General features: G+C 42.5%; 1 long non-coding RNA gene across 3 annotated transcripts in view; it reads left to right on the plus strand.

The window, feature by feature from the left end:
* LOC142470169 (uncharacterized) overlaps window positions 1-20,851 on the plus strand; it is a 244,087-nt gene extending 223,236 nt beyond the window's left edge. For 2 of the 3 annotated variants that reach the window (XR_012789192.1, XR_012789203.1), the window contains one exon: window positions 20,758-20,833. This is a non-coding gene — a long non-coding RNA (uncharacterized LOC142470169). Of the gene's footprint in view, window positions 1-20,757 lie in introns of all 3 variants that reach the window. The other variant, XR_012789207.1, reaches the window with a different exon arrangement.
* Window positions 20,852-26,819: the final 5,968 nt, after the last annotated feature.

The following is a 26,819-nucleotide window of genomic DNA, read 5'->3' on the forward strand; positions in this document are numbered from 1 at the left end:
ACAGGTGCCAGTTCAGTGATAAAAACACAGGTAACATGTCCTAGGTTGTTACCCAGCAAGTCCTTAGCATCTAACCCAGGAAAAAACCCCACCTCCCTCATGCCACGTCCGGCACCCCAGTCCAAAAAGACCCAGGCAACCTGGAGTGACCACGGTCCTCCATCTGGCATGGCACTTGCATCCCGGTGCCCGGGAGCAAATCCTCTGGCCACACCATATCAGGGCGAACAAGAGTCACGGTGGCACCAGAGTCTAGCAAGCTGTCCGCCTGCCGGTCTCCGATGGTCACCTTCCACAGATGCTTCTGCCGGACATCGTTGGGCTGCATCCCGACTGGAGCAACCTGATGTCCCCCGCTCTCCGCTGCTGGTCATGAGGTGGCAAGTGCAGTCTCTCCACTGGGCATCCCTCTGTGGGCTGGTTCCACGGCTGTACTTGGCTCCTCTGTGTGTGCCAGTCGCACACGGGCGACCGTCCTCGCAGCTGGTGAGCGTTGCCCCTCATGGGGTCCCTTGGACCGGTCCCGGTCTGGACAATCTGGCCTCAGATGTCCAACTTTATTGCATGAATAACATCGCCTCTCATGCTTGAACTCTGCAGACTTGGGTGCGCTGTTTGCTGCCGCAGGCTGGTGTGTCCACGGAGGGGTAGCCTTAGCGCCCTGGGCCGCACGGCCCGCTCCTTTTGGTGCTACAGGGTCCTTCATTGCAACTCGGCTGGCCACATATTCATCTGCCATTCTCGCTGCATCCTCATAGGTCTGAGGTTTATGGTCATAGACCCATCCCCTCACATCTGTGGAAGCTGCTGCAGCAGCTGCTCTTGAAAGAATAAGTCCAGCAGGGTATGGAATGTTGTAACCCCATTCCCCTCCACCCACTGAGTCCCGTGCAAAGCCATCCTACTGGCATAGGTGCTGTATGACTCTCCAGGGAGTACTACCCCGGTCCGGAACTTGCCCCTGTAAGATTCTGGGGTCAGGGCATACTGGGGTAGCAGCTTGCTTTTCACATGACCGTAGTCATCGGCATCCACGCGTGGAATACCCATCACAGTCCGTTTGGCTTTGCCAGATAACAGTGGTCGCAGTCTGACCACCCAGTCCCTTCTTGGAATTCGGAACCGGGAACACTGCGTCTCGAAGTCATTCAGGAACGTATCAAGGTCATCTGTGCCATCCACGAACTTGCTGAAGCTGTGATGATCCGCCCGGGAAAGACCTTGTTCCCCGTTTTCAAGGTAGGAGTTGTGGGTTCTTCTGAACACTGCTGTCAGGAGCTGTACCCGCTCCTCAGTGCTATCACCTGTTCCCCATGTAGCCAGAAGTGCAGTGAGCCCAGGGACAGCATGCTTGGCAGCCGCCACTGCTACCTCGTCCGCAAACCCCTGGCGCCAAGCCACCCACGACCGGGGGGTCACTAGCACTCTCCTCATGTCCTTACATCCCCGGAGCTGGAGGGACCTCCTCCACTCCGGGCTGAATAGCGTCAGCCAACACAGCAGCTACGGGGACTTGCCCCTCTGGTAGGACCCTGCGGTCCTCATGATGCTCCAAATCCTCCTCCAGTTGTGCCTTCGACCGCCCATCTGTCGGTAAGCCATACCCCGCACATTTCTCCACGACTTTCTCTCTGGTCCACGACCTGAACCTTCCTGAGTGATCGCTCATGGTGCCTTCGGGGTATGGGTGAAGGGAACCGTGAAGTCTCTCGTGCTCTTTAGAAGTGTGTGTCAGTTGCTACTTGTCTGAGGAGCTCGCAAGCTACAAGGTCCTCACTATATTACAGAGCCCGCATTAAACTGCAATATAGGTTCAATCAGTATCCCACCAGCTGCCACCAGTTTTTTAAAAGCCTGTCACGATGACACCAACTTTTATCAACACATTTATATTTCTGGGTACTTGATTGAACAGAACAAGTTGCAAAATAAATTGTGATTTATTTCCTTAATAGACAAACACATCTGCAGAATACACTTCAAAACAACACTTACTGGAATAAGGGAATGAAAGAAATTGTCCTTTGAAACAAAAGAAATTGCGCAAGAAATGCAGCATTGGTTTTAAAAGTCTTGTGGTTATGTGGTTATTAACCCCTTCACTCCTAGACTGGTTGCTGCTGTACTGGAACAAAGTCTTGCATCTTTACATCATGGATTAAAATTCAGGAATCACACTGGGGATACCTGGAAAACCACTGTTATAGACTGCCCAAAGCTATCTTTAACATGTGGATCTAATCCCCTCGTGGGAACAAAAAAAACCACGAATAGCCAAGTTACCCACGGTTCATAAGACTGGTCAAAAGGGCTGTCCGGTGGGCAGGGCGCATGGGTCAGGTTGACGCCCATGCCACTTAGCATACCTGGGCTACACCCATAACTTGGGGCCACTGTGTCTGGTTTCTGACTCAGAGGTGTCACTAACCTGACATCTGCTGTGCATCAGTATGCCAGTATTGTATACATTATGGGTCTCTGGGTCTTTTCATAATGACACTCTTTTAGACAGGGGGACTCTAAATCTGTGAGAGCCTTTTGAGGCTCCATCATAAAAATACCTACAGCCCTTTGAGGCTTGGTCATAAAAATAGCCTCAGCTCATTCACCCATATCACAGCTTGATGTCCAAGTAATTCCTGCTTGGTCTTACAAAAAAAATACCTCCTGCCTTACATTTAAGATCTGCCATCATGTGTTGGTTAGAGGGTATGGCAAGCAATGCATCTTGTCTTTTACCCTTGCAGACATGGCGGGGACCGGGCAACAACAGTAATGCATGGCAAATCAGGTATTAACCCTTTCCTCCCCATCACACTTAGTACATGACTAATTAATCAGTTTTATGGTACTGTAGGTATGGAAAACCTTAAAAGCAAGTATTTATTTATTTATAAAATATTTTACCAGGAAGTAATACATTAAGAGTTACCTCTCATTTTCAAGTATGTCCTGGGCACAGAGTTAAGTAGACATAGGTATCAAAGTGTTGGGCTAAGCTGAACATACTGAAGTCACTGACTACACAGTATGTGGTCCTAACACTGGTGTACGTAATGATGTAACTGGCACTGTATACCGAACAGCAAGACCAAGAATGAAAATATAATAGTCACATTTTCACATCCTTTAAAAAAAATTAATTCAATATGATAGAAGGTGTATTGATGATATCCTGACCGTGTGGTCAGGATCTACACCGGAATTGGAATCATTCACAATTTACCTGAATACGAATAAATATAATATTGCGCTAGTGGAGAATTGATTTCTGCAAACAGGAACCTAAGATTAGACAAATTATGTACAATCATTGAAAAAATTTAAAAATGGACCCCGTTTTAAGAGGAATTATTCCCAATAAACCCAAGGTTGTTTTTAGAAAGGCGACAAATCTTAAGAGCCTTTTGGCACCTAGTGCACTTAACAAACCCACTCCAACGGTAGGTGTTGGGAATTCTTTTAAGTAAACCATTTGGTAACTACACGTGTGGGAAATGTGTAATGTGCAAATACATGGTAAAGGACAAGGTAGTGGTATATCAGGTGACAGGTGAAGAACATACTGTAGGATGTCACATTTTATAAATTGTTTAACCAATTATGTTATTATGTGATTGACTGTCCCCGTAAGAAACATTATATTGGGAAAACAATTAGATCTCTGAAAGTACGAATTGGGGAACATATTAATGGGATCAAAAATGCGAGACTATTGGAAAAAAGCAAGAAAATGCATAATTTGGCCCAAAATTTTTTGGATCACCATGGGGGGAGACATGGAGATTTGAGATTTATAGGGTCAGAAGTAATCCCTCGAGATCCAAGATGGGTGGTAGGGATCTCAAGCTGTTGCAGCGTGAGCAGTATTGGATCTTTAGTAAAACACCCCTTGGGTTAAATGAAATCATTGAACTATATCCCTTTTTGAAATGATGATCTAAGTGGTTGTCATTATAATTCTCCCCTGATGATCAGTTTTCATGTTCCATGTTCATAGTCCCCTGAGGTTAGACATTGGAGATTTGGGAAATTATTGGGGTTCCCTATTTTTACTTTACACTGTATATGGGGGATCCATTATAATCATTAATCATGTCATGTGTTACTAATTTATACACATTCTTTGAATTTCAGCCTTTCAAGTTTTTACGTATTCAATCATTTTAAAATAATAATTCATTGGTGGGTAACAATGAGTATATACTGTACATTTTAATTAATGTGTCATTAATGGTATTTATTAGATTTGAAAGGATTATGGTATTCTTAATTTAAGAGTGTTAATGTAATGTATGGTATAAGAAATATGATCATGTATGTATGTCTATGTTTATTGTACTTCGTTTTGAATGGCATCTTAAACACTTAGCACCTGTGCATTTTAATTACTTACAGTAGATTGGAGGGTAACCAATAGTGTGGGACTGTGTGGTATATCTTACAGTCCTTTTCAACCAGTGATTACACCCCCTAACGAAGAGTAGTGAACTACCACGTGGGACACTGTGACGTCAGATGCCAGCGTCGGTTCCCTGCTTTGCCTGCTCATGTTTGGAGGTTGTTTGGAGCTTGGCAGCCACTATACCTATACTCTGCACAGCACTTCCTTCTGTGGTCTCAGTCTGCCGGGACATTTATCATTCAGCGGGACTGCTTGTTTTTTCATCTGACAGGTTGGCAGGCAGACAGGGATATTGTGGACAGCGTGGTAACATCTTATTATTTGTAATGTAAGTGAATGTACTGTATTGTTCATAATTTACGTAAAGTGGTATTTTAAAAATTACAACCCCTTTTTTTTGCGCTCTCTTTTATGTATGTAACTATTCTTTGGTCATCCTGTGTGATGCCCATTGGCATTGCCATGCTTACTGCCTTTCCAGTGTTGTATAGAGAAATGATACTGCTGAAGGACCAGGTTTTAGTACATCACTTCCTATTATACCCAGAGATCTGGTGCAGCAACTTAAGGGGTTGTTGTCAGTGACCACCATTAACTCCTGTCCATAGTCACATGACTGGAATTTCTTAAGTTGCCAAAATTCCTTCTCAATCGTGGCATAAGTCACTTTTCTGTCAAGGAGGTAACGGCTTAAATACACAATGGGATGCTCAGCCGCATGCTTGCTCACATGACAACACTCCCCTTTTCCCAAATATAGATGCATCTATCTTGACCAGTTTTCACTTGCGGTAGTCAGGTGGATAAAATGGGGGTACAATTAAGATCACCTTCAGGGCTTGGAAGGCAGCATCACATGCCACAGATCTGATCACTGAGGGGGGGGGGGGAGCTGCATTTAAGTTATCGGTAAGGGTTGTTTCTAGAATTCTGTATTGGAGCATGAACTTCTGATAGTTGTCGGCTGTACACAGGAAAAACAAAAGGCAGAATTCCTATTGATGCACTCACTTAGGATAGGGCTCAAAAATAAAACAAGTTTTATTGATAATTAGGAAAAACACAAACTGATTAAAACCTGACAGTAGCGCATGTTTACCACAGCTAATCCTGGTGTACTGTATACAAGGCCTCTATTATACCATATAGCTGAACACTAAGATAATATTTCAACCAGTGATCCAGGTATATGGGGCCAGATAGTATATGATGTTGCTCTGATGTTAATCATAGGATCAGGAATGAGATCCTTGGGAAAAGACACTTGTGTATATAAATATATATACAACTGAAGATGAGGTAGTCAAAAGTGCCTTATGATGTGATACTAAGTGTGTCACTATTGATGCTTATTCTTGTATATATCACATACAGAGCAGGTGCACAGATTTATTTCAGTAGCTGCAGCTACTGTATGGTTTATGCTGCTGTATTCTGTGCCAGTTGACAATTTCATATTAAGGTCATACAGTTGCCCTGATAAAGCTATGCATAAGACAGTTGAATCGCTACCTCAAATCCTTAGTCATAAATATTAGCCAAGTGCTGCACTCAGTCAAAGTTATTCGTGACTGTTGCTATTTTCCCATTACGAAAAGCATTGAATGCTTGGTACCTGCAGACTTCGGTCAGAAATCCCTTTCAAGTATGAGCTATATCACCAAATTCTAGCGCTAGCTAGTCGGATCCACGTATGGCCCACATCTTGGATTAACTAGCAGCTAAAAGACATACACCATGCTGTGAGAGGAAACAGACCGAGCTACTGCCAGCTGGTCACGCAAATGACGTCACACAGGACGTCGCACCCGACACGTGTTTCGTTCCAAGGAGTTCGTGTTTTTCCTAATTATCAATAAAACTTTTTTATTTTTGAGCCCTATCCTAAGTGAGTGCATCAATAGGGATTCTGCCTTTTGTTTTTCCTGTGTCCACTCTCTATCCCAGATAGCACCACTTCCAGTTCCCCTCTCGTAATCCAACGGCTGAGCGGGGTTTATCCACCCTCTTTCCCCCCTTTCCCTATTTACAAAGTAGTCGGCTGTCCCACAGAAAGCAACTTGTTTCTGGGTAACGGCGGTCAGCTATCGGAGGATGGATTCAACTTTGGCGGACTCTGGCCTGAGATGACCTGAGTCTATCCACTGCCCTAGCTACTGGGGTCAGTCATGCTGATATGGAACTTTGAAGGTTTGAGAATCAGACAGCATCCTGTATCCTACTCAATACAGCAGCTGAATGTCGGAGGTATTCATTCCAAGTCTCACAGAATACAACCAACTCATCTAGATAAGCACAGGCATACACCTGCATCCTCTCCAGCAAACAATTGATTAGCCTCTTAAATGTAGCTGTCACATTCTTTATTCCAAACAGCATTAAGGTAAACTCCTATAAGCATTTTGGTGTTTGGAAGGTTGACTTCTCTCGGGCATTGGGGGTCAAGGCGATCTGCTAATACCCCCTTTTCAGATCTATGGTCATGAGGTATCAGGCCCCCACGAGGTACTCGACCAGCACATCCATATGGTAAATTGGGTGGGTATCAGTGAGGGTCTGGGAATTAAGAAGCCAGTAGTTCACACGGAACCTAATTATATCTTTTTTCTTAGGTATGACTACCAGCATGGCTCACAGGTTCTGGGACCTTGTACTCACCCCTAAGGCCAGCATCTCCTATATCTCCTGATATCTGCCTATCCTACAAACAGTCCCGATAGGGGAACTTTCTGAGTGGCTGCTGGTCTCCAGTGTTGATCGGGTGATCAGTTAAGTGCATTTTGCCTAGCTTATCTAAGAACAGGTCCCAGTGGCCCTCCAAGATAACACTCAGCTGTACCCATTGGGGAATTGGATCCACTCAGTTGGATCCACTCGGTGGTTGCAGCCTCTCGCTCCCATATCCCTTGGTGCGAGCTGGCTGTCATTCTCTCCTTGGGTGGGGCAACTTGTCAATATAGTTCTTATGGAAATTCTTTTAGGAAGTGTGGGATGTGGGATAAGTAGCTGACCACTTGGGCTAATAAGCAGTTAATGTATAGTTACACGAGTTGTAGTTAATATTTAACACCTATTCCATATTGGTTTAGCTTATGTTAAATATGTATATAATAGTAATTATAATTGCCATTATTTACATAGGCAAGATAGGGCTAATGACAGCATGGACTCGGTGATATATTTTTTTTAATATTTTGGGGCAGTAGCCCTGTTCAGATAAATATTGGGACTTGATGACTAGCACCAAAATGAGTAAATATTTTCGTCCGTGATAAAAAATGCGTTATTTTTAGCGGTACAAAATTGATGACTTGCACAATAAAAATAAGGTTGCTTTTTCCTTAACAGAGTTTGATGACTCCAGGCCGATGTACTAAATGAATTTTAAAAAAATGATTTATACATCCCCTTAACTCTTAGGTTTACATTTAAAATATGGTGGATGCTTTGAGAATTTAAAAATATGATTCACATTTATTTTTTTTAAACCTCTCTTTACTGCAATCTTGATGTAAAAAGAAAAAACATGAGATTTTCTTACACTTAAAAAATTAGTTTGTTATTAAGAATAAATGAATGTCTTCCAGCCTATGGTTTGTTGCATTTGTTGCACTTTGAGTTTTCAGCATGAATATTTAAATATAATCCTGTGATCATACATACATATTATAGTTTTTAACATGCTTGTAAGCCTTCTGTGGACTAGTACTAAATAAGTTTTAGAATAATTGATATTCTAATAAATAGACCTCTCCACCTACTGTATATTAAAGTGTATGTTCTGAAACTTGTCAATTCTCTAAAGGCAGTAGTCTTAGAAACCACATCTGCCTCAGGATTAATTACTCATATAAAACATTATCATTTCCCTGCATCTCCTTTGAGATAAAGTGCCTGCTAGAATGATTAATGACACTCTGTGATGTATAGTAATACACAAGAACAGTACACAGTGGAATTAGGAATATGCTGTAGATTCCAAGTGTGTTTTATTAAGAACAAGTTGAGGCATCTCAGTTGTGTTAAATTATGCTTTAAGGATTCTTGACACATTTTTGGAAAATAAAATACTAAATGCCTAATACTCATTATAAACACAGTTTAAGAACTGTCATTACAACATAATTCTCCTAACATTAGACCTCTGCACACAATTTATTGTTACATTTACCCTGAAGGACTATGTGAACATTCTAATACAATGCATTACACATAGCCATTACTGGTACACTATGTCAGGAAGCATTCATTTCATGTGTGCAGGCAATAATTGGGTAATACACTTAAAATATACAGCATGTAGCCTTATTTGAGATTTAAAAAAAATAGAACTGAATATGAAAACAAAATGATGTAAAAATATAAAATTATAAACATGCTAGCAAATATGAATAAATCACATGTCAGGGTGACTAGTATGAAAAATGTAACTGATAATATAGTTTAAATACTGTTCACCGGATGAGTGAAAGAATAGCTTAAATCCTTAGTATCCTTCAACTTGATTTTTTTTTTATCTTCCATTGTCTCTCTCTTTTCGTGAACTCGCCATCTCTCTGCTCATCATAAGTTTTCCTTAGTTACAATACTCTTTCACTCACGTTCCCTATTTATTTTCACTCCCCGTGTCTACTTTTTCTGTGAATTCTAATTTCCGCTCTCTGGCACCTATTATCAAGTCTGTTGTCTCAAACTATTTTCTCATCCCTTCCAACCTAATTCCCTTTGTCTGCATCTTTTACAGATAATTTACCTTTAACATATCCATATCCCTAGACAGCTAATGCAAAAGTCAAAATAAACAACTAAAATGTATTACATGTCTCATGTGGATAGACATACTGTATGGCCTAATTAGGTTTTAAACATATCAGCTTTATATCTAAAATCTAAACACATTCACACAAATGACCAAATATAGTCACAGTAATGTAGCCAAAAAAGGAAATAAACTCAGATTAGATCATGTTTTTTTAATTCAATATTATGATGAGTTAAGAATGTCAAAACAATATTCCAGCATCCCAAAATGCATAACTGAATTAAAATGAAATAACATAAATATATTAATGTTGAGTTTAAAATTACATCACTTTTCAAAGATACTTACATGTAATGCTCTACGTAAAAATATATATTGAGTATGGTATGATCAAATCCCCAATATTAAATTGTAATATCATGTTATTAAATATTCCATACAGGACATTTATGTTACTCAAACATGATAACGAATAACATTGAATGAATCATATTGCATCAGTAATTATTGTAACTTGTGCGATTATTTTCTGTAATTTTCTAACAATTTAAGATACATTTTTTTATCAAAGTATATGGTACCAATCTCTCTAAAGACAAAATCTATTGCTACTGTAGAAGACATTTTTATGTTCTAAACACTCTCCTTCGATACACCTTAGAGGCCGGCAAATCCTTGTTATAACAGAAGGAGGCTTAGTACGTAACTAATGAATCAATTTTAGGTAAGTATGGAAAACCTAAAGAGCAAGTGGAGCATGCGGTATGACATGGGGACCAAATTGTAGGGCTAAGCTGAACATAACCGGGGCACAGATCAGTAGTGCAGGTAACACTAATGAAGAGGTGATTATTAATAATTATTTTCATTCATTTTTATGTAACACTAGCTGATATACCCGGCGTTGCCCGGGCGTGGAAGGGCAGGGGGCATGGAGTGGAAGGGCAGGGGGGGAGGGGCGTCGAAGGGCGGGGGGGGGGGGCAAGGGGCGTAGAAGGGTGGGGAGGGCAAAGGGCAGGGGGGCAAAGGGCAGGGAGGGGCGGGGAGGCAAAGGGCAAGGAGGGGCGGGGCGGGGCAAAGGGCAGGGAGGGGCGGGGGGGGGGGGCAAAGGGCAGGGAGGGGCGGGGGGGGGGCAAAGGGCAGGGAGGGGCGGGGGGGGGGGGAAAGGGCAGGGAGGGGCAAAGGGCAGGGAGGGGCAAAGGGCAGGGAGGGGGAAAGGGCAGGGAGGGGCAAAGGGCAGGGAGGGGCAAAGGGCAGGGAGGGGCGGGGGAGGCAAAGGGCAGGGAGGGGCAAAGGGCAGGGAGGGGCGGGGGGGCAAAGGGCAGGGAGGGGTGGTGGGGGTGGGGCAAAGGGCAGGGAGGGCTTGGGGGGGGGGGCAAAGGGCAGGGAGGGGCAGGGGGGGACAAAGGGCAGGGAGGGGCAGGGGGGGCAAAGGGCAGGGAGGGGCGGGGGGGGCCAAAGGGCAGGGATGGGCAGGGGGATGAAGCCAAAGGGCAGGGAGGGGTGGGGGGGGCAAAGAGCAGGGAGGGGTGGGGGGGGGGCAAAGGGCAGGGAGGGGCGGGGGGGGCCAAAGGGCAGGGATGGGCAGGGGGATGGAGCCAAAGGTCAGGGAGAGGTGGGGGGGGGGCAAAGAGCATGGAGGGGTGGGGGGGGCAAAGGGCAGGGAGGGGTGGGGGGGGCAAAGAGCAGGGAGGGGCGGGGGGGCAAAGGGCAGGGAGGGGGGGTAAAGGGCAGGGAGGGGCGGGGGGGGCCAAAGGGCAGGGAGGGGTAGGGGGGCAGGGGGCAAAGAGCAGGGGGAGGGAGGGCAGGGGGAGGGATGGCAAAGGAAAAAGGGCAGGGGGAGGGAGGGCAGGGGGCAAAGGGCAGGGGGAGGGAGGGCAGGGGGCAAAGGGCAGGGGGAGGGAGGGCAGGGGGCAAAGGGCAGGGGGAGGGAGGGCAGGGGGCAAAGGGCAGGGGGAGGAAGGGCAGGGGCAAAGGGCAGGGGGAGGGAGGGCAGGGGGCAAAAGGCAGGGGAGGGAGGGCAGGGGGCAAAGGGGGCAGGGGGCAAAGGGCAGGGGGGGCAGGGGGCAAAGGGCAGGGGGGGCAGGGGGCAAAGGGGGCAGGGGGCAGGTGGGCAGGGAGGGTAGGGGGGGCAGGGAGGGTAGGTGGGGGGCAAAGGGCAGGGGGAGTCAGGGATGCGGTAATTCCCCTGCGTTTCCTCACCTTGCACATGGCCGCGCTTCTGTTCCTCCGGGTACTGGCCGCCCTCCTCCTCCACCTCGGGCTCCTCAGCGGAGAGGCTGAGATGCTCCGGTGAGGAGGTGCTGCGCCTTTCGCGGGGAGAGGCGGAGACAGCCGGAGGAGCGGCCTCTGGGACGGGGAGCGGCCTGTGTGAGGGGAGAGCCACAGAGAGCGTGCTCTGTGTGTGTGGGGGCGGGAGGGGGGGAGCGGCCTGTGTGAGGGGAGAGCCGCACAGTGCATGCTCTGTGTGTGTGGGTGGGGGGGGGATAAGTGGGGCGGGGGGTAAATGGGCAGGGGGTGAGCGGGGGGGGGTGAGCGGGGGGAGAGCAGGAGAGCGGGGGGAGGGTGTGTGTGTGTGTGTGTGTCTGTGTGTGTGACTTTTGGCCCGTGACTCCACCTCAGGCCAATGAGAGGTGTGCGGGGGCGGGCGGGCCAAGGAAGCAATCTCATTGGCTTGGCCCAAGGTCCAATGGGATTGCCGCTAGGGACACAGGGAGGGACACAGGGAGACACATACAGACATAGCCACATACAACGCCTTCAAAAATATATAGTAAGATCAATATTGCCTTATTTTAGGAAGTCAAGCTTCATTTCAGTTTTTAATTATAAATATTGTATTCACCTTTCACAATTTCACAAACATGGTCCAAATAGCTTTTCCACAATGTTTGATAACCTCAGCATTTTTTTACGTGAGCCTTTTCAAGCCAATTCAAAAAATATTCTCTTTCATGAATTAAGCTGACAAACAAAACTTATTTAAAAATGAAAAAAATATATAGATTTGGTGAAAATCTACTAATTGAACTCTAAATGTAGCTTGCTGTTTACAGATTATACCCTCCAAGGTGAGCTGCGCTAACTGCTCTATAACAGTTGTCACCCATTATATACAGACTAGCAGCATGCCACAATAATAAAGTGGATTTATATATTTTCCTCAAGGCATGAATGTATAATTGTAATAACAATATATACTGCTAATGAAATAACAAAATGTTGTGAATAAGTAATCTATTTTCATTTTGTTACTTTTATGGAATGCTAAGTCATCTCAGCTCCATACACGGCTGCACCTGGGGCAACCCACTTCTCTCTGCAACCCCAGGCCAGAAGAATCTTACTGTCATTGAGGAATAAGAAAAATATAGTTATCTAAGCGCTAAAACTTAATTACTACTTATTGATAATTTGTGACAAACCTATATATACAGGCCAGGCTGCCTAGTACAAAATCTGAACAGTACAAATTTGTTAAGTGCACTCATCATTTATATGCTATGATGTGTTTTGTCTTCTCTTTTCCATGACTGCCGTGTGACCATTTTGAGGATCACAGGAATATCTATCTGGACATTTTGATACCATCATAGGAATACCTATCTGGACATTAATATATGGTCAGAGATTCACTGTTTTTTTTCCAGGCGCCAGGTCTATTTGTTTTATGTGATTAAGGAATAAGGTACTCCAGTCAATAGCGATACCTCCCATTGGCTCTTAGTGAATCTCCCACTTCCTACTACTTCTCAAACAAAATGTTTGTATCGATTGATTGGCTGGCGTTACCAGTCAACAATGTCAAAATCTTAAAACTATTTTACTTCTAAAGCAAGGCACCCAAGCTGTAATTTTATATTTTCTAAAGTGACTGATCGCAGAAAAGCCCAATTCAAGTCAATAGGGGTTTCTGCTAATTGTACCACATTGGACAAGATAAATTTACCTCTTAGTCTGCTTTAGTACCCATGTTAATAGAGCTATTCATTTTTGTTAAGCATATTTCCTCCAGACACTTTTACCTCAAGGCCTTTAAGCTAGAACTAGCGCAGACACTAACTTCATATATGTCTTCTTCATACTGTGAACATGTTTGCAAATCTGTCATAAGTTATCCTACTGTAAATAATACCACACATAACTACAGAAGAACATGTTTGCTTTTGCAGAGAGTATTTATTACTCACATATATTTCTGACAGCAATACTGTAACAATTTCAAATTTTATTTGTATTGTGGCATTAATAGCTATGAACATTATAACTATATATAATACTAATTTCTATTTATTATATGTACAAATACAATTACTTATTAGCACATGTTTATGTCTTGCATTCATTAGTGGTGATGACTGTCACTATCAATGTTAATCGGATTACTCGGGATCTTATAATCACTAGAGAAAATGCAAGGGTTTAATAAATCAAAGTTAATTTAGCTGGAACAAACAGTGAAAAACACAATGCAACAGCCACAGAAATACTTAACCAAGTACAGGGATACAGGGAAACTTAGCTCATTAGGTGGAGGAGGCTGTCGAAGCAATCTTACCCCAAATGTTCTTCCTGGATCTTTTACGTGAAAAGTCGGCATCCAGGTACAGGACCTCAGTGGGCTCCATGCGCTTGTCTCAATGTCTGAAACTAACTAAACTTACATGGTCAGACACCGACCACTGTAATGGACAGCAACTCACAAAATAAGAATTGAAAATCCCTCATTATCTGCAGTGTATATACTCTTTCCCCACTCAATGAGATGCCGACAAATCTGGGGAAAACAATAGCCCTGATCCGGGGCCCAAAGACTCTCATAGCGGGTGGTTGATTATCCTCGCTTCTGCACACAATCAAGACATGATGATGAGATTAACAGGGCACTGTTGACTCGGAGACCTAGGACAAGATGCCCAAACATGGTCATCCCTATCAACACATCGGCCACCAGCTGCAGGCACAGGAAACACATTAGGGTTATGGGGAACAGTAATGCCGCAATACATATATAGATGACATTACACTGACTGGGAGTCTTTCTCACATAGCAAGATGGTCTATAAACTTCACAATGACATATTACTTTGGAATAATGTATGGATTTAATGCTGGCAATGTCTTCCTTTTTAATGTTTTGGCACTTTTATTAGCTAATAGTGATGGCCTTGCATAGACAAACGTGGGAAGATTACTATCTTTTCTGCTTTCTCAAGATGTAATTGAGAAAGACATACATATCTCAATGTATCTGTTCTGGTAAATTATCTTAACAAAAAAAATGAATACAGAATTGTTTGACTGAACATAAAATACTACATTGAATTTCAAATGCTAGAACAATAAAGCCCAACAGAAAGTCAATAATGTAATTGTTTCACAATGTGTAAATGACCTGTTATTCACAGAAAGATATAAATCTCTGATCTACTGTACTATTAAGAAGCATCTTTACATTTTCCATTCCATATAATTCCTAAAGAATCTTCTAGAAAAAGCATCCAAACACTGAATGAATTATTTTTCACTTTCAAAATAATTATAACAGAGGACTTTATAGTTCAAACATTCGGTATATTTCCTGAATATATTTGAAACAAAGTCATATTTTGTAAGGTGTGCCAATTCCATTGGATTTTTCCCACAGCACTTTTTTTTAACCATCATGTATTTTCATGTAGCGCTCGTTCCCCACCCCTTGGGAGATAAGGCGACTACTGTGCATGTGGTGCAATACCTGTGGCTCACAGGAGTCTGAGCCTCCGCTGCTGGGAGCCTGGGGTGTGTGTAATAAATATGCTAACAGCGCCTCCACCTGGGAAGGATCCTTACGCAGTGGGATAGCCCCTCCCAAGACAATACAGTTAGTAATTGCACACAAGGTATATGTAGCCCTTGTACCCCCACCCTAAGTGATATTGGGGGGGGTCTGCTTCTTATCTGGCTACTTGTGAGGTGTTGGGCTGTACCTGTTGGTAAACAGGAGGGTTGAGTGCTCCGCGATGCTGTGGGGAGAATCAGGACAGGGGTGCAGATTACCTTGATCTTCCTCGGTGCAGCGCCTCCAGACAGTATGGATCCTCTGTTATGAGCAGTGGATGGCCCATACTGACACCTTTGTTCCTCTTTCAGCAGCAAGACAGTGACTCCCGCTTGTTCTAATACAACTGATTCTTTATTGCATGCAGATGATATAAGCACAGCACAGAGGTATCCTTTTCTCTCTCCTCCCATTCTATCAGAGCCCTGACTCAGGCATTAGGCCCATGTTAGGCCTGCTAGACTCTCCTCCCATCTCCTGGTGGGATGGAGGATTATGGTGCTCACTCCACAGGGGGAGGAGAAAGAATGACAACCAGGAACCCTGAATTTAGGAGAGTGCCCTGATTTATAGCCTGAGATTTGTGACAGAAACCCTGCCCCTTAAGAGAGCAGGTTGAATACTGATTGGTGATCACTCACTTTTAGATTAACCAATCAGTATCCTTCTCTCATACGGACACTCTCTCGTAGTTGCTAGACCTGTTCTTGGATACCTAAAATGTATCCAAGTCTGCAATACACACACAGAGCCTAAAGAAGGAATTAACCCCTCCACTGCCTGTACCTAACAGGACCTACACTGGAAAGGTCCAGGCAGAGAAGTAGCGGCCAAGAGGCTATGCTATATATATATGTAGCAGTATTTACTGGACAGTACATATAATAATAAATATGCAACGTAACATAACACACATAATATATAAAGAGCACCTAACCCAAACCCCCAGTGAATGTCCCAACAGTACTTTGGGTGCTAGGCACCAATACCTTGATGTCCCTTTCCCCAGTGTCCAGCCCACCCAAAATGTAAGGAGTAGCGCTCTCCAGTTATCTGTTGATGCACTTGTTGGGATAGGTACCTGCCGGGTGCATCCGATGCCGGGTGCGCCGTGTCCTGCGACGGGGTACATGGACCCAACGGTAGTTGATGACTCCGGTGCATCGGTCCTCTCAGGGGAAACTCTTCACGTGAGGGTCCAAGTTTACCAAGGGCCAAGATGCCGTTGCGTCTTGGCTGTATCCTGCAACTCTGATGATTGTACAGGGCCATGTCCCTATTCTATGGCCGGTCCCTGCAGAAACACAAGGTGAGGTGAGTATGGGACTAGCTGGGATTTAATGGGGAAGCAATACATGTATACATGACATTGCACTGACTGGGAGTCCTTCTCACATGTCATAGACCCCTGCACATATAACCCACCCTATTCCTGATTTTCACTTTAACTAAATCCTAACTCACTAACTTACTAACTTACCATCTCCTAACTCCCTAACTCACTAACTCCTAACTCACTAACTTACTAACTCCTAACTCACTAACTTCCAATTCACTAACTTCTAAATTACTAACTTACTAAGCTACTAACTTATTCACTCCTAAGTTACTAACTTACTAGTAAGTTTCTAACTTACTTCTAATTCACTATTCACTGTCTCTCCCGCAACTACCTAAACTGTCCCTCTCCTCAACTGCCTCAACTGTCCCTTTTTTTTAACTGACAGCGCGAGCTCCCTCGCGCTACAAACTGCCATTCCCTATCTACCTAATTGCAACCGCCCTATTGGCTAATCCGCGCCGCATCACTTTTCCCCTAAAGGCTCATGGGATTTGTAGTCCCTGCACAGAGCTTTCCTTGTAATGGCCGCCGCAAGTCCTTTTGCGCATGCACGAACCTCCGCGCATGTGCAATGGCTCACAAGTTGGTGGCTCCCTTAGTGTTCGGGCTGCCACAGAGCCTCCAGAGCACCGGAGTGCTTCCTGCACCCCTGGCAACCTGCACTGCACCCCCGAAGGTGGGATGCCCCTGCGTTGGCACCCGTGCCCCCCCAGCAACAGGCACAGAGGTAAGGGGACACTGGGAACCCACTGGGACTGGGGCTATAGCCACATAAAATATTTTTTTCTATACAAAACAAATATTGTTCGAATGTTGAGATTTTTTTCATGCTATAGTTATTATTTTGTTTTGAAACGCATAAACATTTTTCTGTGAGCAGCCTTTAGTTGAGAGCCTATTTATGCATCCTATTATTCTTCCAGCTTGAACACATTCCTCCTTTCATTTTCAAATGATTATTTGCATGGAGATTTGCATTTAAATGGATGTGGAAATCACATTAATAACACCTACACTAACAAAGCAAATGCTGTTCAACATTTGTTATCCATCAGACATGAGAAATACATTTTCAATTACTGTTTTATAAGAACTCCTCATGTAAATGCATTAATGTACGTTTGGCACAGCAGCTCTTCATTACAATATATTTAATACCCAGTTTACATTCAGCATCATGTTATTTTCACAAACCCTATAAAAACGTTTAAAAATAAGGCAGTTTTATGTTTTTGCAAATCTTGAAATTCATTTCAGTCAGTACATCATAAATCTATTTGAAATGATTTGCCCACCATTGTGATATTTGTCATTTCTATTTTTGAAGAAAATAAAACCATTTGTAATCTTTTTTATGCCTTTTCCTAGGTGCCTATATATCTAAAGTGTCGTTAAAAGCTATTTTGGCGTAAAAGTGACGCACAGAAGAGCAACAAATTCAATGTATAGAACTGATTTTGATATGTTGTGCCTCCCTCTTGCCCATGATTTTACACTAAGAAAAAAATGGTGCTATTGGTTAAGTTAGACATCCGAGTAAGGATTGGTACTTTTGATGGTGTTTAGATTTTGGTAAGGTTTAAAAAAAATTGGTTTGAACATGGGTTTGATTAAAAAATGTTTTTCTTGTTTTCATTTTGTATTTGGTTTGAATCAAATTCGATTTGTTTGGTTTTGGGTTTTTACCAAATTATGGCATTTTAAATGAGTAGGAAAAAGCACGCAATTATTGCCTAGTATACCAGTAGAGAGTACAAGCAGTCCTCGTTTTACAACGCTTTACTTTACAACGAATGGCTTATCCAACGCTATGCAATGCATACCTATGTTCATTTATACAACGCCAAAATGGCTTATCCAATGCTCTTACGACGCTTTGCAAAGTTGTTTATGTGTATATAATATATATATTATACTATATTATACAATATAATATATTATATTTTTATATTATGTTATATTCTATATATTATACAGTATATGCACTATATAATTTATGTATGTGCTGCATATCTTATTGTCTGCGTAAAATATTTTGTGTATTTTAGCATTAAAAATGCCTTCAGGAACGGAACCTTTCATTTAAACAGTGTTCCTATGGGAAAACATGTTTCGCTTTACAACGTTTCACTATCCAACGCCATTTTGAGTAACACATTGTGTCGGATAACCGAGGACTGCCTGTAGATGATGCTATCTATTCTGTATGCCAAATAAATGAGTTTACACAATAACAATGTAAAAATATAAGGGAAAGCCAGAGAATCTCTGCAGAGGTGGAGAGAAGGCTATAGAAAAGCCCCCAATTGTGTGCACTCGCTAATCGATCGTTAGTGGATAGGTAGTTTGTGGAACACCGGACTTATGAGATACCAATGGGTAGGGAATAGATGTAGTGGATGTTGGTTTGCCCCGTACGCTAGAGGATAAAGGCCCTATTGGCAAATGTAAGTGTATATATGAATATAGGGTAAAAAAGAACACTTTATTTGGTCTAATGACAAAGTAAAATACAGGGGAACACAATGTACAAATAGTCCCAGGCCTGGTAAGTCCTGCCAGGCCACGTGTCAGGAAACAAACGCTGACATAATATCAATTTTTATACATTTATTTTCTTATTGGTATAACTTTCTAGGGCCTTCAGGACTTCAATATATATTGAGTGTGCCAGCCTCACAGTCAGTTATGTCTGTTGTGCAGCAACTCTCATTAGTCCATGAAACTATGTCAGAGGAAAAACTGTCATTCTACTTTTGGTGCCTGTCCATTAACAGGGCACAAAACCATTTCATTTGTTTAAGAGTGATCCGAAAATTTGCTCAAATGTCCAGCATGGAAGCCAACATCTTAATGCAAATTCTGTTACTCTGTGGAGTCATTCAGCAAGCAACAGACATTTTTAAGCCAATAGCCTGTACTCTATCACAGACCATCTGTAGTGGCACAGCAACACCTGATATCTCACGTTCTAGCACATCAATACGTGACACATTGGGCCCCAACCCTTCTAACATTTATTTTTCTCTTTTTGTTTTTGTAACCTACATTTTATTAATATTCTTTGCTTAGAACATATTACATTTCATTCCATACATTCAATCAAGATGCATTGGCATTATTGATTAACATAAAAATCATATACAAATCATAAGTAACTAACCAGAGGGAAATGAGGGAGGAGGGGGTGGGTTGTGGGTAGGGCGGGGATTGTGTTAAAGGTATATTCTATTTTCATTATCCTAACTTGTATTGCCTAGTCCTGTCACTTACGTAAGTATCCAGTGCTTGGTCTAGCTCTCTTGTTTTAGTTAGTTCTTTCTGGCTCCCGTGTGGTCCCAATCTTGAGATTTTTGGTCTAGAGACCCATATAACGATACAAAAAAGCATCTACAGTAGAGTTATCAGAGCAAAATCATGGTGGAATTCACTACTGTGATGTCTGTCTGTGCCAACCAAGGCAGCCAGACTTTTTGGAATTTATTGCCAGTCGTTCACCAAGCTTCACAATTTCTCCATCTGGCGCACAAACCAAATTTTACTCCTGATTTTGGCCACAGTTGGAATCTCATTCTGTTTCCGCAATGTCACAATCTCACACCTCATTGCCAACGAAATGTGGGTGATTAGTTTTGAGGTTGATCTGGATACACCCTTTAAGGGTCTGTTCAATTGGAACAATCACAGGTCCATGAGGATTACGAGGTAAAAAATCCTCTGCATTCAATCCTTAATTTGTTCCCATAAGGGAATCAAATGAGGGCATGACTACAGCATGTGTATCAAGTCCGCTGGCTCTCCACATTGTCTCTGGCACAATGGGGAGTAACCTGGGACGAACTTGGATAATTTAAGTGGAGTAAGATCCATCTCATTAGGACCTTATATGCATTCTCCTTTAAGGTTGCGCAGATTGAGCTTTTTGAAGCTGCAAGTAAGATTGCTTCCCAATCCTTCGATTCAAGTTCTTCCCCTAAGTCTGCTTCCCAGTAAGCTATACAGTATATGAAAGCTTCCTGTCATACCCAGTGCCAGAACAGATCACTTCCTTGTATAATTGAGAGGTTAGTCCGCTTGTATCTGTTTCTAATATACAAAGTTTTTCGAAATGCCAAAGGAGAGCAGGGAGTAATTTTATTATAAAAAGCCCGGATCTGAAGGTACCTAAAAAATTCTGAGGGATGTCTTTGTCAACTGTTGACAATTCATATAAATTTGTTAGATAACGTATTCATGCCTAGCAAAAAAAAATTATTAAAATATTTAGTTTTATGATGTGCCAAAAAAATTCTATAGGCAAACTTTTACGTTTACTAGACAACTGTTACAATACAAAAAAGACATATGATGTGTGTTTATAAGTAGCTGAAATGTTTACTTAAATGTGTACATTTATAAGTAACATTACATATCTACTTCTTTCACAGATGCTGACATCTCCATTCCACATACAGAAGATCATGTGAATGGAAGTATCCAAACACAGAACAATGTACACCTTTTACATACTGCATACTGCTGAAAACATGAAATTGACACTTTGATACATAACGTTGTCGCTCATGCTATGAGACACAGTAAACTGTACATCATAACTTTGTTATATGTAAAAGCAAAGTCATATAAATACAATGAATAATGTTTTACTACGTTGTGTGAAGATATACACATTGTGTTATAGTCGAACGTTCATGTATTCATCAAACTTCAATATGAGGAATTGTATGAAGCATTAACATGAAATATGACTATTGCAGTGGGTCAAATTGCCATCAAACAAATGTTAGTGTTGTTAAGGACACATACCAGGTTACTGATACAAGATATCCCCATGACAGCAGCTCATACTCCTGCAGGCATAATAAAATAATGTACGTTGTAATTGTTAATTAAGTGTCAATTATACAATTAAGTAAAGAATGTGAACAATAACAATGTATGCAATATTTGCTATCACAACTCCTCATAACTAATTGTAGTGAAATATATAATGGTTATAATGAAGTCTAAAGGTGATAAAAACATTAGATATATTTAAATGTACAGTAGTTGGTAAGTCTAAATAGAATGTTCTCTGCATATTCATCACTACAGCAATATCTGTTATCTTAATGTACAACATTCAGCATTGTATTGTGTGACGCACACATTCTAGAGGTGGGGGGTGGGGGGAAACAGGATTTAGAGAAGGACAAATGTGTTAAACACTCACATACCATTGTCAGATGAACTTGTGATCATTCAATAGAAAATGTGCAGTCGAATTGAGAGTGAGCAGGATCCTATGATTAGATACACGCAATGAAATGTGACACACATCACGAGATGAGTATAGATTATCTTATATGTAAATGAAAATCTTACATGTGAAATAATTTTCAATTAAAGTCTGACGGGTCTACATCCCACTGGCTGTATGCTCCCTAACCACTACAGGAGGCACAGGAGGACCCTCCTCTAGATCCTCCTGAATGTTGGCTTGAAGATTGTGACGTAGTGCAATGTTGTGCAGAATGCATTAACAAATCACAATGTCAGCATCCTTCTGTGGTGAATACTGTAGGGCCGCAACAGATCTATCAAGACATCTGAAACGACTTTTCAAAAGTCCAAATGTCCTCTCAATCATTGAGCAGGTGGATACGTAGCTGCATTATAATGTTCCTCTGCAGGGGTTTGAGTATTACCCAGTGGGTCAGGAACCAGGGCCAAGTTCCATATCCGAAGTCGCCTATAAGACAGTTTAAACAAATGAATGTTAATGTAATATGGAACAAATATTTAAAACATTACCACGCATGGCATTACAATCTGATATTCATTAATTATTAGCTTTGACATAGTGTAATGAGGACATCTGTTGAACATTAAAAACATAACATGACACCTCTGAAGGCTATGATATTAATACAGCAATATGGAAGCAATGACTGTGTTTTGGCCACTAATTCCCTAATGTTGTGTGATTAATAATTGAAGACAATTTGAACACAATTTAAAGCTGCATAACATGGATTATATATTTTTTATATAACATACAACATAGAAAATGATTCTTATTATTTGTTGTTACATTATATATTAGCAAAACAGAATGAAACATTAACCTGTACATGACATTTACATATAAATGCAGTTTGTATAACATTGACTTACCCAATAGCCAACCGTCCTCGAATTCCTCCGCTTCAAATTCAAAAGGTGTGGTAGAAGCTTTGATTATTGTCAGGTTGTTTTCTAATCACGGGAGTATTGCCCTTTAAATTAATCCCCTCATAACGTTTGTGATTAGACTATCAAGTTATGAAGATGGATGTCATGCTATTGTAATTCTTTTGGATCCAATAACGGGTTCTGCCTCGATTTAATTAATGTGAATGATCTCCATGTACCCCGGGGGATACATAAATATTCACGTCAACACCCCGGGACCCCGGGGGACACAGAGATATTCACGCCAAAACCCGGGGACCCCAAAGACCTGTGAGGACCACCAGCGCACTCCAATGGGGCCCACAGGCACCCGTTTGAACAACCTGGGGACACAACCGGCGGTCTGTTGTATCAAGTGTGTGGTTGAAAAAACATAAACAAACCTTTAATTCATGTCCAGCTCTTTTCCTCCATCCTTTAGTTGGTGCAAAGACCTAGCATGCTTTCACTTATTACTGCTTAGTGAATCACGTGGACTGGCAAAAAACGGCACTGTATTTTTTTTCCATGGCTGAAAAAATGCCTTTTAAGGCCGATAAAGCACTGTTATCACTGCTTAGTCCAAACAGTTTGTAAAGAAGATCCTTCTGTGCATACATTTTAGAGACAAGACATACACTGGCGACACACTTTATTCGAGCTCGGATAGTCCCACGAATTCGGGTATACCCGGGTGTATTGAGGTTTGTGACTGTTTTCTGCCCGAGTGCATTGCGTTATTTTCCAGGCAGGGATTGAAGCATTTTATTCCCGCTGGCTGCAATACTGCACAGTATATATATATATATACTGCATTACAATTCATGAATTTATGCCATCTGGTAGACACGCGAAGCATTGCAGCCTATTAAATCCTAATCATTATCATTTAACAGATCAGCCGCCCGTCAGCCAGGCATGAACCCAGGCTGGGAAGGCAAACGCAACGGGGCTTGTCAGAGGTGAGGAGCGGCGCATTCCAGGTATCTGCCAGGTACATACTGGGTATTTGCTCGAATAAAGTGTGTCGGTGCAGTAATGAAGTATTGCTTGAATATTTACTTCGAAAATGATAGAAAGCTACTTTCAATTTGGCAGAAGTTCAGAAACATCCCAGCACATGGGGTATCCTCCACAGTAGGTTTTTTACTCACAACATGGTCCATGTGCTCTCTCCTCCTCGTCCGTTCAGGATGACATTATGGAGTCGGGTAACGCCCACACATGTGCAAGGAACCAGCAATGTTCTCTGCTGCTCTTGCTCTCATCAGCAATAGGCTCTGTGCCCTCAGATATGGGTAGGATATCCAAAAGTTAACCCTACGTGTTTTGCTTCTGTTAGCTTCCTCAAGGGTGATAATCTGTGTCCCTGTTTGTTCTTATATATAGCCCTTTAAATTAGCATAATTGGTTGAAGAGATAATTGGGACCCTGGCTGTTTTGAGTGCATAGCATCTATTCAGGCATAGGTATGTAACGGTTTTTGTGAACCGGCCTGACCCACCCAATCTCACATTGGCCCCTGTGGTCTAACCGGTCCCCATTACAGTGTGATAGTGTCTGGTGGTGCACCTGTTGGCAACAGGACTCCTGAGTCTCCCGCATGATGGTGTGTGGGGAGGACCCGTCCAGACAGGCAGCTGAGGTAGTGTGCTGAGTCCTACCTAGTTCCAGTGCAGCGCCTCCACCTCATCAGGGTCCCGTCAGTCACTTGGGGATGGTCCTGGCGAGGAACTCCTCTGTGGTGCTCCTCTCTGTACAATCACTCCCCACTTGTACACGAGAGGGTTTGTAATTAAGAGCATCTTTATTGATTGAGGTGGGCTAACTGCCCCTCGCAGTAGTTACTTTAGCCACTCATTGTCCCTCAGTGCTTCCCTTTGAAAGGTGAAATTCTCCTTTAATAGGGATTCCCTATCCCAGCCGGGATGTCTTTACTCTGTGCCAGGTCCCTGGACACAGTCTTCCTACTCAGCTACTATAACATAACTCTTACTCCTCTCAGAACTCTGGCAGAACTACTCAGAACCACGCAGAACTCCCCAGAACTAACTTTTAGACACAGTGCTGTGCCTTATGTATACTCTGGAACTGACACACCTCTGACATCACTAACCATGGAGTCAGAGCCTGTGACCACTCCCATCCATACACAGGGCACCTCACCAGGGTGTGAGGGCAAACCTCCATAATTACTGCTGGCATGCCCACAACTTACCAGGCCTTACTGTCAGCAGGAGAGATGACTGTAGCCATTTTACATGACCGCTACATTCTCCCCCTGGTGAATCCCATCGTCCTCGCTGGGACCTAAATTTAAATACCTTCTTCCAGGAAGCACTGTAACACATAACACATAATTGTTAACATCACAGATTGTACATTATAACAGAAAAGGAAAATGACCACAATGACATTTCGCCAAGCCCGCCCCGACCAGCAGCCATGAGCCCGCAAAATGCCTTAGTACCCCCTAATAATAGTGACTCGGGTCAGGTTTTCTAACCTCTCTACCACCCATGTTCAGGACCGTGACATGATAGTGCCTAGGCAGTCCCCTCTCGGGCCTATAGGTCACCCTGTGTTTGTGTATATTCCTCCCTATACTCCACACCCGCATCAGGTGATCTATTCTGTCCTCTGCCCTCCTTCCAGTAACTTCACTCCCCTTACTGACCAGGTACATCTCGATGGTTTCCCTAAGCCACCTTTCTCTGTTCTCTTCTATCTCCTCCATGAGGGGTTCAGGGACATAAGGGTACTCCAACCCGTGGGAAGACTTATATCGAGCCATTATTGCCCGTTCCGCTCTACTGATCCTAGTCAGGTCAGCCCTACCTGCCCTCCCAGGTAACACCCATGACAGGGGTTCGTCAGGATCCACAGGGTCTGACAGTGTGTCAGGGCCCATGGGCTCTATCTCCCTGTGCTCAATCTTAATCCACCGGTCCTGCAACTCCCTATCTCTTTGCTCAGGGGTGAATTCTCCCTCAGGCCAGGGTGTGCAGCGCACAGCAAGGATGATAAGAGCAGGTCTTGCAATAAAAATCCTTTATTTATAGATCATCTGGATGTGGGACAGCAGCAAACTTCAACGCGTTTCGTTCAGAGAGAACTTTTTCAAGAAGTGCTGTATACTTTAAAATCATCAGTTTAAATGCAGCTGCCCGCCGGGTTTTCGCGCCAATAGTGACGTCATTGCGTGTCATCAGACCAATGGGAATCGTGCACGCCGCGCATGCGCCGTGCGCCAGAGCATTCTGGGAGTCCCCGCAAGCCCCAGCCGCGCTCATCACGATCGGCACGCCTCTCAGGACGGCCTCCACACTGAGAGCACGACTCCGAGAGCCGCGTAGGCTCCCTTCCTACTCCCCGCATCGGCGCATGCGCAGATGCTACCTCCAACTCCCCCAGTAATAAAAACCTGACATGCGATCCACTACTAACTAGGAAGCATGTATAAACATTAAATTGTATGGGAACATTTACAGGCTACTGAAAATCACCAGGCAGGCAACTACAAATATAACATATACAAAAAATGAATATATAACTATTATATAAATACAAAATTAATCACAAAAGAAATAATTGTATACATTTGGATAAAACTTTAACAAAAAATGTATAATGAAATATTAACAAAAAATATTAAGAAAAGAATATATGAAAAAAAGTATAAAGAAAAATATGAATATATAAGAAAAATACATAATCCAACACTATTATGTGTTGGAACAAAAAATTATTGTATCAAAATTAATTTTATTACTTAAAAGAATTCTAAAAGAAAAATGTTAAAACAAATTAAAAAGGTGTAAATGGGTCTTATACAGTACCTATATCTAAAGAACAGCAAATTGCTGGCTCATATTAATGAGATGGAGTTTATATAATATTAATCAATAAATGCATTTGTACATTTATATAATGTGGAGTACTATATATTAGGTGTATGGATTTATGTATAAAGAAATTTCTTAAACAATCTTGCTATACTGTGGTTAAGTAATTAATAGCATAGAGAAATACATGACTTATCATAAATTATTTGGTGCAATATGCATTTTTCAGAAAAAACCAGAATACATTGATTACGCAAATGACAAAAGGTATATATTAAGGTAAACAGAGAGATGACATATGCATGTTTTTTTGTTGAGTATAAACCCTTTAACAAAGGTGGACTAATGGGTTCCTAGAATAGAATTGGATGACTTTTGGTGTACATCGGGGGATAATTGAGCAAAAAACAGTAGACGGTGAGTGTTTTATATATATATATATTATGTCCAAC

This window comes from Ascaphus truei, chromosome 1 (genome assembly GCF_040206685.1).
Source record: "Ascaphus truei isolate aAscTru1 chromosome 1, aAscTru1.hap1, whole genome shotgun sequence".
In the NCBI taxonomy this organism is placed as follows: Eukaryota; Metazoa; Chordata; class Amphibia; order Anura; family Ascaphidae; genus Ascaphus; species Ascaphus truei.